Below are 10614 nucleotides of genomic sequence, written 5' to 3' on the forward strand. Positions count from 1 at the left end.
TTCGATAGAAGAGAGCGTGCGTGTGTGTGCGTGCGAGAGAGAGAAAGAGAGAGAGAAAGAAAGAGAATTTTCGTCATTTCGGAGATCGGCGAAAGGGTCGAAAGAGCGACGACGGTGGTCCGACGGTGGTCTCGACAATCCAGCATCTCTTGGCGACTCGTGCGCGACCCCGAAGAGAGCGTATCGAATCGAGGATCTTCGCAGATTTTCGGGGAGCTTCGTTCGCCCACGGATTCTCCCGGGCAGCCGGCACGGCTCAGTATACTGCGTGGCAGCCTGGACCGCAGGCGCCTCCAGTCGAGGGCACACGTAGTTCGCGGTTGCGTGCCTGTGCCGACGCACACCAGTGTGCTGCTCGGTGGAAAGCGCTTGTACGTGCTTTTTGGGACGTACTCACTTTCCCAGCGTGCACGAATTTCTCGCTCCACCGACGGGGACGTCGTTTAATCGGCCATCCGATTAATCGCCGCGCGTTAATCGTCGATCGGCAGAGTCACGATTGGCATCCACCGGGGATAGGGGACTAGGGGACGGCAAACAAACGGAGTTGGCGAGAGAGCGATTCGAGCTTGGTATCACCTGCGACCCAGCAGCAGCTGATTAGCAGAGAGCCCCGCGGATCCAGCCGTGCGTCCGAGGAAGATGGACCACCACGGACGCGAGAGTTGGTGGGAAATACGAGGTTCCAGGTACCCATGCGTTGAAAGCGTTGGGAGAAATTGATCGCAACTGGTCGGGAATCGATCTACGCCGATAGTCGTGGAGATCATGGGTGCTCGTTTCCGAAGCAAGTCGACTGGACGCGTTTCGCGAGCCGTCTGAGCATCGTGTCTAACGTTTGCACGCGGGTGCTGCTACTGCTGCTGCTGCTGCTGTTGCTACTGGCTGCGATTTGTGGTGCACCGACCAGACGCGTACGTGTGTGCCGTGTACACAGAAGATGTACGACAACGCATAGACCGTTACCGTGATCCGCTGTCCCGCGCGGTTCTTCGCTGTCGGCTGCTTCCGAGCGGCCTGGTACACGGGGTGTTTGTGGCGAAAAGAGTTAAGGGACAGAGGCAGACAGAGAGACAGACAGTGAGGAACAGGAGCAGAGGGAAGACACGGCGCGTTCGGGGCGAGGGAACGGAAGAAGAGAGAAAGAGGGAGCCTGGAGAGAGTAATGATCGTGACGACGGTCGTGCGGACAAATGAACACCTCGGCACAGCGTTTGGGATATTCCAAGTGAGTACCAACAGGCCAACCGATCTCGCAGCTTTCGCACGCGTCTCGTTTAGGGTTATCCGATAGTTCTCTCTCGGTTCTACTCCTCGCCACGTTCGCGCGCCACGCAGCTTCTCTGTCGGAATCGAATGGTAGAGAACGTCGCGTGCCACTGTCCCGAAATTTCCACGGGCTAATCGCGCGACAGAGGAAGGGACGATGATCCGATAGCTCCCGTTCCATCTTCCCGAGTCAATTTCATTTGCGGAGTCGATTCGCTAAGCGAAAGGAATCCTTCGAACCGAAAATTGAGATGAAACCCATTTGCCAAACTGGTTCCACGAATCCTCGGGGGAAATTCGATGAATTTTCTGGCTCACCCCTCGCTATCGTCGCGCTGCTACTTCGCAATTTTCGTTCCACGCGATTCGCAACCTCCTTGGCTCCTCTCTCGATGCGCGACAAGGAATCATTCGAGCGTGTACATTCCCTTGGCTACCGCGTTTGGCGCGAAATCCAACGTGCGGTTGGCACTGGACCGACCAATGGCGCGCGCCCTCCGGTAGGGGTTAGACGTTCGTGCTTAACGAGAATTTCTTCGTGAAACTTGCCGGCAAAATCCCTTTTCGTTCCCGACCAACTTTGCCGCGTTTAAACGCACAGGGACGCGACGTCGAGTTGGTCTTGCCAACCGAACGATGCAACGACGCGTCGTTCCGTCGAATAGTCGCGCAGGATGGCCCGCGATAACTGACTATTCCGATGAACCCTTCCTCCGTTCTCTTTTCATTTCGCGCGATCCTAACTCCAAGCGAAGAACGTCGTTCGACGTCGTTCCAACTTTTTCCTTCCTCCAGGGAAACTTTCGCCGAACAAGGAAAAGGACAAAAAAAAAAAAAGAAAAAGGAGTGAGAAAAAAGTAAGGAGGGAAAAAAGGGAAAGAAGAAACAAGCTCGATGGGTGTATCGAGATAACCGAACCCATTCGGGTCTTATCAGTGCGGCGGGAAAACTTCCGGAAAAATAGGAATTGAATATCCGAGCGAGGGAGATAGGAGAAGCGTGTACAACCGAGATAAAGATATATCGGAGAATAAGAGTAAATCCAGAAGCCGACTCGGGGGTCTCCTCTTACACCTGTACCCGAGGACGGGAAGTTTCCTCGATAACCCGGCGGATCCTAGCCGAAGAAGCTATTCGTCTCCCTTTCAATCCAACGACGGAAACGCATTAATATCGCGCCTCGACAGCGTCCCCCTAACGGCGTTACATTATTTACGCGATAAAAACGAAACGGTAGACCGGTCAGTGTCGGGAAACCGGTTAAATGGTATCGTTGTCCCTAACCCGGGCCTGAGAAGACCAACCGTTCGGTATCGCGAACTCGCGGTTTCCGGCTTTGTTCTTCCGACGAAATTTCATTTCCCTTTGCTCCCCGTCCACCAGCCCGATGCGTGACATTACCATTTATATGGACGGGGCGAGGGACGGGGTGTGCTCCTGGACGCCGACGTCGAAATCCAGACGGGAGATCCGATACGAAATGGAGAGAAGTGTCGCGAGCAGAAGTACGGGAGCAAAAAGGTCGGAAGACGGCGGAAGTAGGTTTGGAATGGTGCGGTAAGGGAGAGAGCGAGGGCTAGAAAGGGAGGCGACTAGGGATGCGACTGGCTTTTTATCATCGTTCTAAAGTGCACATTTCTGTAAGACGAATCGCGAGTCGAAGGGATGAAAACCGGCCGTGTCCCCTGCTCGCTCGTCTGCGGGAGGGGAAAGGAAACTGGGAGCAAGGTTGTCGTTCGGATCGGCCAGAGCATATTTCCTGGAGAGGCTGTTCTTCTTCTTCTTCTTCTTCTTCTTCTTGTTCTAGTTCTTGTTCTTCATCTTGGTCTTGGTCGTGGACGCGTCGCGAGACAAATTTTTCGATCACCCTCGTCCGCACTGACATACGCGCCGCGAAGTCGTAGACGCTCGAGCAAACTGGCATTAGCATTTAAATGGCGAAGGAAGAAGGACTGGAGCCTGAACTACTCGCGGCTACGTGTCGCGGATTTTACGCGAGCTCGTACGTGCAAACGAAATCCAGAGGCGGAGAGGAGGAGAGGCGGGCTAAGTGGAGGACGTGGGAAAAGATAGAGGTCGCAAAGTAACCTTTACGACGTTTTAAGAGGCGTTCATAACGAGCGCGGTTACAGTATCCAGTTACAATAGCGGCGGGCGTTGCGTCCCGTATTAGCATTTACACGGAGTTAATTGGCTTTATCGTGCCCCATGGCGCGAGGATAAAAAAGAAGGTAGAAAGACCGAAAGGAAGGTCCCACCGGGTCCACGTAATTTTCCTTCGACGTTCCCTTTTGGCCGAGCGATATCGTCATTTTCGGGACGACTTACCGACCGGCCGTAGTTCCGATGAAGCTCGAAGGAGGTTAAAATGAAATCTAGATCCAGCTAAGAAGGAAAGCCGCAGAGGGGGAGAGAGAACGCGGTGTCGAGTGGCGGCGAGAGAGCGTGGAGGGTAGCGATGGGATCGAGTTCGGTACTTGCGAGTATTGACTCGCGCCGTGTTTCAATGGCTCTTTATCAGAGTTCGGGAATACCCTCGAAACCTTACACTTTATCCGGGTATAATTCGAAGCTTCAACGACGAGTAGGAAGTAGAGATCTCTGAATTTCACCGACCAACGACACCGTCCAGGAGTCTCGCCGTTAAAGTTAGTACGACTCCGTGAAAAGGGAGAGAACGATTGGAACGCATCGGAGCAAGTTTCGCGACACGGTTGATTCCATCGCTGACGTGAAAAAGCGTGGGAGGAGGTCAGAAACGGTAGCAGCGAGAATGAGAAAGAGAGAGGGATAGAGGAAGAGTATCAGGTGGGAAACAATGGATAAGGTAGAAAGGAAAGCCAAGGGTTGGGGGTGGCAGGCCGCGGCAGGAAGAGGGGTTGGGAGATGTAACTGCTCTTATTTCTTCTCGCTGCCGCCGTGGCCCAGGCCGGAAACAAAAGGCGATCCGACATCAAACATTCAAATTAGAAAACTCCCCCGCCGGTCCGTTCGTGGGCCGGATTACCCCCCTTCAGTTCCCCCTAAAGCATCAAGCAACCCTCTCTCTGTTCCCGCAGACCCGTCGCGCCGCGTTAAACCTTCACATCCTACTTTCCGCGAAGCCACACACGATTCCAGCGGTTGCTACAGTTGCCTGAGCCGCGTTTAAGCCTCCCAGCCTACTTTCGTAAACCCGCCTACGATTTCGGCGAGGCTCGTAGATCGTCCTCGTGCACATCGGTGGCCTATGTGCGCGTGTTTGCGCTATCTGCTGCACGCGCGCGCGCGCCAGCACGCACACCGCCACCTCCGCGAGCCTATACATATTTGCTCGCGGTCAGAGGCGAGCCTCGCGGCTGCCGCGTTAAAACAAGAGGAACACGCGAGTACGTGCCACGCGATCAAACAGGGCCACGGTATCAGCGGACGGTTCTTTTTCGGATTAAAACCACCAACGAAGACCATGCGACCTTGGCTATTATTAAAATTGCCCGCCCGTGTGCTCTATTTCTGGACACCTTTGCGCTCTCGGTTTACGGATTCCACGATACGGGGATGAGGCTAGTTCTCCGAAGGGAGTACTTACGACGCCGGGTTAGAGAGAGATCTAGGGAGAATCGCGGTAATTTCCAGCGGATACATCGAGGGTTATATCCGTGTTAACCGCGAGTACGATTTCGTGGAAGTTGCGCGGTGTTTGGAGGAGCAGGCAATCCTGGCTACCGGCGGAGATAGTAAAACATTCATAAGAAGCTTATAAGCGCGTAAAAAGTTTCATTACTTTTCCCGAGCACCGTAGGAACGCGCCCTGCGGAGGATCCTGGAACATAACTCACGTTTGCGGCTTTAGCCGCGAAGTTTTGTTTCGCTGAATGCAACCTGCCGCTGCGGAGCTTCCAAGTGTATCTCCGTGGCAAATCCGTCCGGCATTTCTCATCATCGAAATGTGCATATATACGTATACGCAATGTGCGTATAAATATATATATATATACATGTATATATCTCGTAAATCAAGCGGAAAATTTCGCAATTGCTTTCACCGGAATTATGCGCTTTAAAAGGCACAGTCGATCGTAATCTCGAGAAACGAATCGTCGCCCGGTATCTCTGGTTAAGTTAGGCCGGTGAAGTTACGCCGGTTCCATTACGGGATACGATAAAAAATGAGCCTCGTTCCGAAGGAGAGAGTAGGGAAGAATTCAGCCGTTTCGTGGATTACCGGGATTGAAAAATCGCGAAAGTTTCGCGCGAAGGAATGTATCGCAAACAGCGGAAGCGTGCTTGGAAATTTGGCGACACTCGCGCCGTTCACGCTGTACATCGTTTCTCGTATGAGAAATAAATCCGCGTTCCAGATGCTTCTGCACACGGACAAGCTATCCGGGGGGGTGAAAGTTTTCGCGTTCTCAGCGGAAAGAAGAACCTTTCCCGAGGAACCATCCTACTTTCCTCTCGAGAGGCCTACGTCGGCGAAGATGTATCCGTGACAGGTTCGAAGCTTCCACGTGGCAGGCCGTGGAGCATATTTTATTTAACCTTTACCGCTGTAACCCATGAATTTCCCGTCTCTCTAATGGCACGTGAAATTTTTGATCGGCCGTCTGGCGTTCCGGTGGCTCGTAAAATTTCCCTATCCAAACTGCAAATGCTTTTTCGAGACGAGCCAAGCCGGGCTAAAAACGCGATATTTTCGCATCGGAGATTGTTCTTGCGTCCGCTATAGTTGGCGGAGGTAAATTTACTCAGGCAACATCGTTAATAACGATTCGATGGTAAGAAAAATAATGGAAATTGCGAGCGAGCGCGGCGAAAGTGCGCGGCCGCCTGCCGGCTGACCATACGCGGTGTCATTCTACTTTCAGGGGAACGCGTCGAGCGAACTCGAAATAATTTACAGCGGAACGAGAACCGCCGTGGATCCAACGTCCTATAAAAACCACCTCCCGTTCAAACGGTTTTTACGGTTTCGCTTTTAAGAGCCCTGCACCCAGGCCAGCAGTCAAAGTCGATTAAGTTTTCGCGCGGATAACCCGCGCGTGGTTTCCCCGCTGTTTCGCTCCTCTGCCTGCTGGAAAAAATTCCTCGCCTGTGAGGTTCGTTCGATAAAAGCAAACGTTACGTGTAAGCTGAAATTGACTTCGCAGCTTCGTGTGAGACGTACCGGTAATTAGTTCCGTCGAGTCTAACGTTCCCTGCGAGCGGAGGGAGACGCAGCGGCAGAGGGAGGCCGAAAAGGAAGGTGCTGGAGAAAGAGTGCGCGAAAGAGGGAAAAAGAGAAAGAGAGAGAGAGAGAGAGAGAGAGGAAAAAGGGAGGCAGAGCGCGAGTACAAGTTGATATACGCTGGCACCGCGCGAGGCGGAGTTTTAAATGAGATTCAGCGCGAAAGAAACGAGAAATTGTAGGTTTCGCGATCGAACGGGTGGAGAACGGCATGGCACATCGAGCGGTGGCGCGAACGAAATTCAAAAAGAGAAAGCTTCGCTGCTTGCAATTTTTCCCGGGGTTTATCCTCGTCGCGATCTCTCATTGTTCGACCCTCCTTCGAAGCCTCGTTCTTACACGCACAGACAAAGGGGAACGTTCCGGGAAATACAAATATCTGGCGTAGCAGTAATTAAAAGGAATCCAAGATACGAATGCACTGGTCGTCCGTGCTCGTTCCGCAGATGGTGCATCATTTCCTTGCCGTTTGTCGAGCCTGCAATTGACCTATCTTCCATCCCTTCGTTTCTTCCCTGCATACCCTACTCCCTGCCGCCTCCCCTCGTTTTTTAATGACTCGAACCGAAAGAACTCGTCGGGAGACTCGGAGACGCTGGCGAGGATAAGGGTGGAAAAAATAAGGGTGGAACGTATGTCTCTCTCTCTCTCTCTCTCTCTCTCTCTCCTCTCGACGAAATGAAACGAATCGAAGAATTACTCTTGACTCGAATCCTATCGACGTCCTCCCCCCCCACCCCCCCCCCCCCCCCTCCACCATTTTTGTCCGCGTCACCCCACCGCCCGAGTCCCTATTTTACAGTCGGTTTTACTCTCTCGCCAACTAGCGAAGAACTCGATGAAGGTGCAACCACCCTACCGTACGTCTCGCAACTTTCGATATTTGTTTCGTTGCGCGTTGTCGGCGTTAACTTGGCTGTCGAGTAGAAATTAAAAATAAATACGCATCCATCGCGAGCCATCCATCCCGATGGAATCTACGATTGACCTCTTCTCTGGCCACCCCTCCGCCGACACTTGTCCTCCCGGGTTATTCCGAATTCAATTTCATCCCTGGCAGAACTCGAGTCGGCAGATAAATGCAATCAAATTCCGCTGAAAAAATATTACCCACGGATATATCCCGAGAAGGCTAATCCCGCGCTCGCAGCACTTTCGCGTAGAACATTCCAAGGTACACAGGCGAGGCGCGGTTAATAGAACGGAGAATTTAATCGTTCGTCTGATTAAGTCGAGCGAGGCTGATCCGCGAGTGTTGTCGCGAGGGTAGAGCACGTTTCTCAAATATCCGACGGACGTTTCTCGCGCGACGATTAAAAATATGGCGTCCCGCAGGGAAAGACGGGGGGACCGTTTAGGAAACGCTTGGCAACAATGATAAACGTGTATCTATTTTTCGATCGCGAGCCTTTCTGTGTCGTTAAACTTCCTCGACGCTTTTCCACGTCGGCGTTTTCGCCTTTTCACGCCGATAAAAGGAAGAAAGCGGCATTTCTCCGCGTTCGGGGGGTGGGAGAAGGCACGTCGTGAACTTCAATCCTATCAGCTCGGCTCCGACTATTCCCCGCATAGCTTCCTCTTAAATGATCTTTTTCGAATTCTGCGAGCCGATTCGACGTTCCTTTAATCAATTCTCGTCATCGACATACTCTCGCGGAGGATACGAATACTCGACGGGAAATGAAAGCTTTTTTTCCCTGGCCCGGGACATTTTCCTTTTTTCCTTCTTCCCTGCCCTTTCGAACCTCCATTTTGCAACTCCTTCGCCTGCTCTCCGCTATTTATCTCGATTCCCTTAACCCGCATTTCCTCGTTTCCCCCCTAGCCGAGCCGGTGAATCTTTAAGGCTTTAATTCCGAACGCTTACGCTCACCGGCTCTATCGCGATCATGTTTCCTACTTCTATTATTCCTTATTACAATTTCTCACTCGCCACTGCGGTTTTCGCGATTCACGCGTCGCCAGGCGAGGTTACCAAGGAAATTCTGTTACTTTTACAAACGTAGATTTATAGTGGCTACCCCGTCGAGCTTCCCTCTTTTCACTAGCGTTATTATTGTTACTTCCGCTCCTCCCACCGCGGGATTGTCGAGCGGCGGTGGTACGCTTCGCATTCAGCCCCGTTCGACAAGTATAAATTCAACGAGAAGAAATACGCCGTTCCCATTGTATCGAAACGTTATTCCTCCGGTAGATTTGTGCCGCTTTTATACGCGTATCGCTTTATCCCGTGTCTAATTGATTCGCGAATATCGAACGGACCGACAGGCACGAGCAGCGGGACTCTGCAGGGATCATCGAGGCACGGGTCGTTTCCTTGGTAAAAGATCGGGACCCGTTAATCGGTCACTTTGTGCGCTGCGTTCCGTACCCTTCTATCAGCTTCCATTTCCTCTCCGAGGGCAAAGCGCACTCGAGAACTCGTGTCCAAATGGATTAAATAGACCTCGACTTATGCATCGAGCAACCCCTCGGCGTGCGAAATACCGTCGGGGACAACGGGAAACGGTAAGAGACGGTGAAGAATCGCGGATGAAACGCGTCGAGCGATGTCTCCACCCTCGAATCATCCGCCTATCTCCACGTCCTGGTCGAATTATCGGCCACGAACAAGGGAATCGAACCCTCGTCGCCCAGGGACACGCTTCTTACCATAGATTCAACTCGATCGCGTCTCGCCACCCCCGCTGTTAGAGCCGTTGATAATCGACTGGCCGCGTGGATCGTTGTCGGTTTTTGTCGTCGTTTCATCGGAGGTGAGAAGGAGCGAGCGTTTTCCATCCGTTATCGCGACCCAGGCGTCATCGGGACTATGAATCCCGGTGGAAAATCGTTGGGAGAAATTTACCGTTCACGCGGCGAGTAAATCGTTGAAATTCCTGTACGCGGAATATCGAATAATAAAATAGCGAAGTTGGCTGTCCAAGATTCATGGACAGTCGGTGTACAATTTTTTTCAACGCAGCCCGCACTCGACGGCGGGGAATGAAATATCGGTGGATGGTATTTCGTAAAGCAGCGCGATAAACTGCCGCTACGAAATTACCGATCAGCCAGGAGTATAAACCGAGATTCGAGCGACGAATGCGCTCCACGAGAATTACCGATCACCGGCGAGCTCGTGAGAGAAGAAAATCGGCCACGGGAACAGCGGGCATCCATTCTTCGCGAAGATTATTTTCCCGGGCGAATCCATCTCTCTCCTACCCCTTCAGACTCTTTTCAACCCTCCATGATCCTCGGTGCTCTCGGCAGAGAAGAAAAATATCTTTGGAACGAAACACAGCGAGGATCCGTGGCCGTCGAACGTGTGGTTACGCCACAGCGTTTGGCGGGAGCGGTGGTCGTCGTCACGAGGCAACCCCGTCGCTCGAGAAAGGAAGATTTTTATTATTTTTCCGATAACCGTTGGCTGTTCCGCTATGTTCCAGCCGGCATCGACCAAAGTGGCCGTGCCGGCGGTACCGTTAATCCAATTTCTCGGATTAATTAAACGGAGGTTGGTTCTCGTTAAACTACTTCGTGCCGGAATCGAGGGTGTCGGTTTGGTTATACACCTCGTTTGGGACGGGCTACCGATCGTTTCGCTCGCCGTACAGCATCGTGCAAGAATCTTGCCGATCCTAATGGTACGCCAACTCGCCACCAACCGCGCGCTAGAATATTCCACGCGGACGTGACTTTCCTTCGGATTCCCCCTCGATAGGGTACTTTGGCGCCTCAAGGCCGGCATAGTTAGCTTCGTTAAAGGATCGTTTGACGCGGTCGATAAGTTCGGGGAAAGAGACGGGAAACGTTTCTTTCCACCCTTTGCGCCATCCGATCTCTCGGCCACGCTTTGTATCGAGCTGACCCGAGCTCATCGTCTGCGCCGTGGTCACTGCCAGACGCTGAGTCAGCTGCCTTCCTCCTTTTTTCCCCCATCACCGTTCCACCTACGCATTTCCGGGAAAAATGTGGGTCACTGTATTTCCGGGAATTCAGCTGCCATTCATCAAGCCCAGAGCGTTACACACGCCGGAGCCCCGGGAAACAATCCAGACGCCGACGTACAACGAGATACCTAGCCGCGGAACACGGGCTACTGTCTTTCATCCTTCGGACACGCCGACTTGTGCGCGTTTAACGATTCTTCCGAT

The 10614-nt window shown here is 52.6% G+C and overlaps 1 protein-coding gene across 1 annotated transcript in view; it reads left to right on the forward strand.

Moving 5' to 3' along the window:
* The first annotated feature begins 713 nt into the window (after positions 1-713).
* Positions 714-10614, forward strand: part of LOC108550636 (uncharacterized) — a 40808-nt gene continuing 30907 nt past the window's right edge. The window contains exon 1 of the mRNA XM_017904408.1: positions 714-1228. The gene's annotated coding sequence lies outside the window, so the exon portion shown is untranslated. The remainder of the gene's footprint in view (positions 1229-10614) is intronic.

The sequence above is a fragment of the Eufriesea mexicana genome, unplaced genomic scaffold (assembly GCF_001483705.2).
Source record: "Eufriesea mexicana isolate 0111107269 unplaced genomic scaffold, ASM148370v2 scaffold2888, whole genome shotgun sequence".
NCBI classification, from domain to species: Eukaryota; Metazoa; Arthropoda; class Insecta; order Hymenoptera; family Apidae; genus Eufriesea; species Eufriesea mexicana.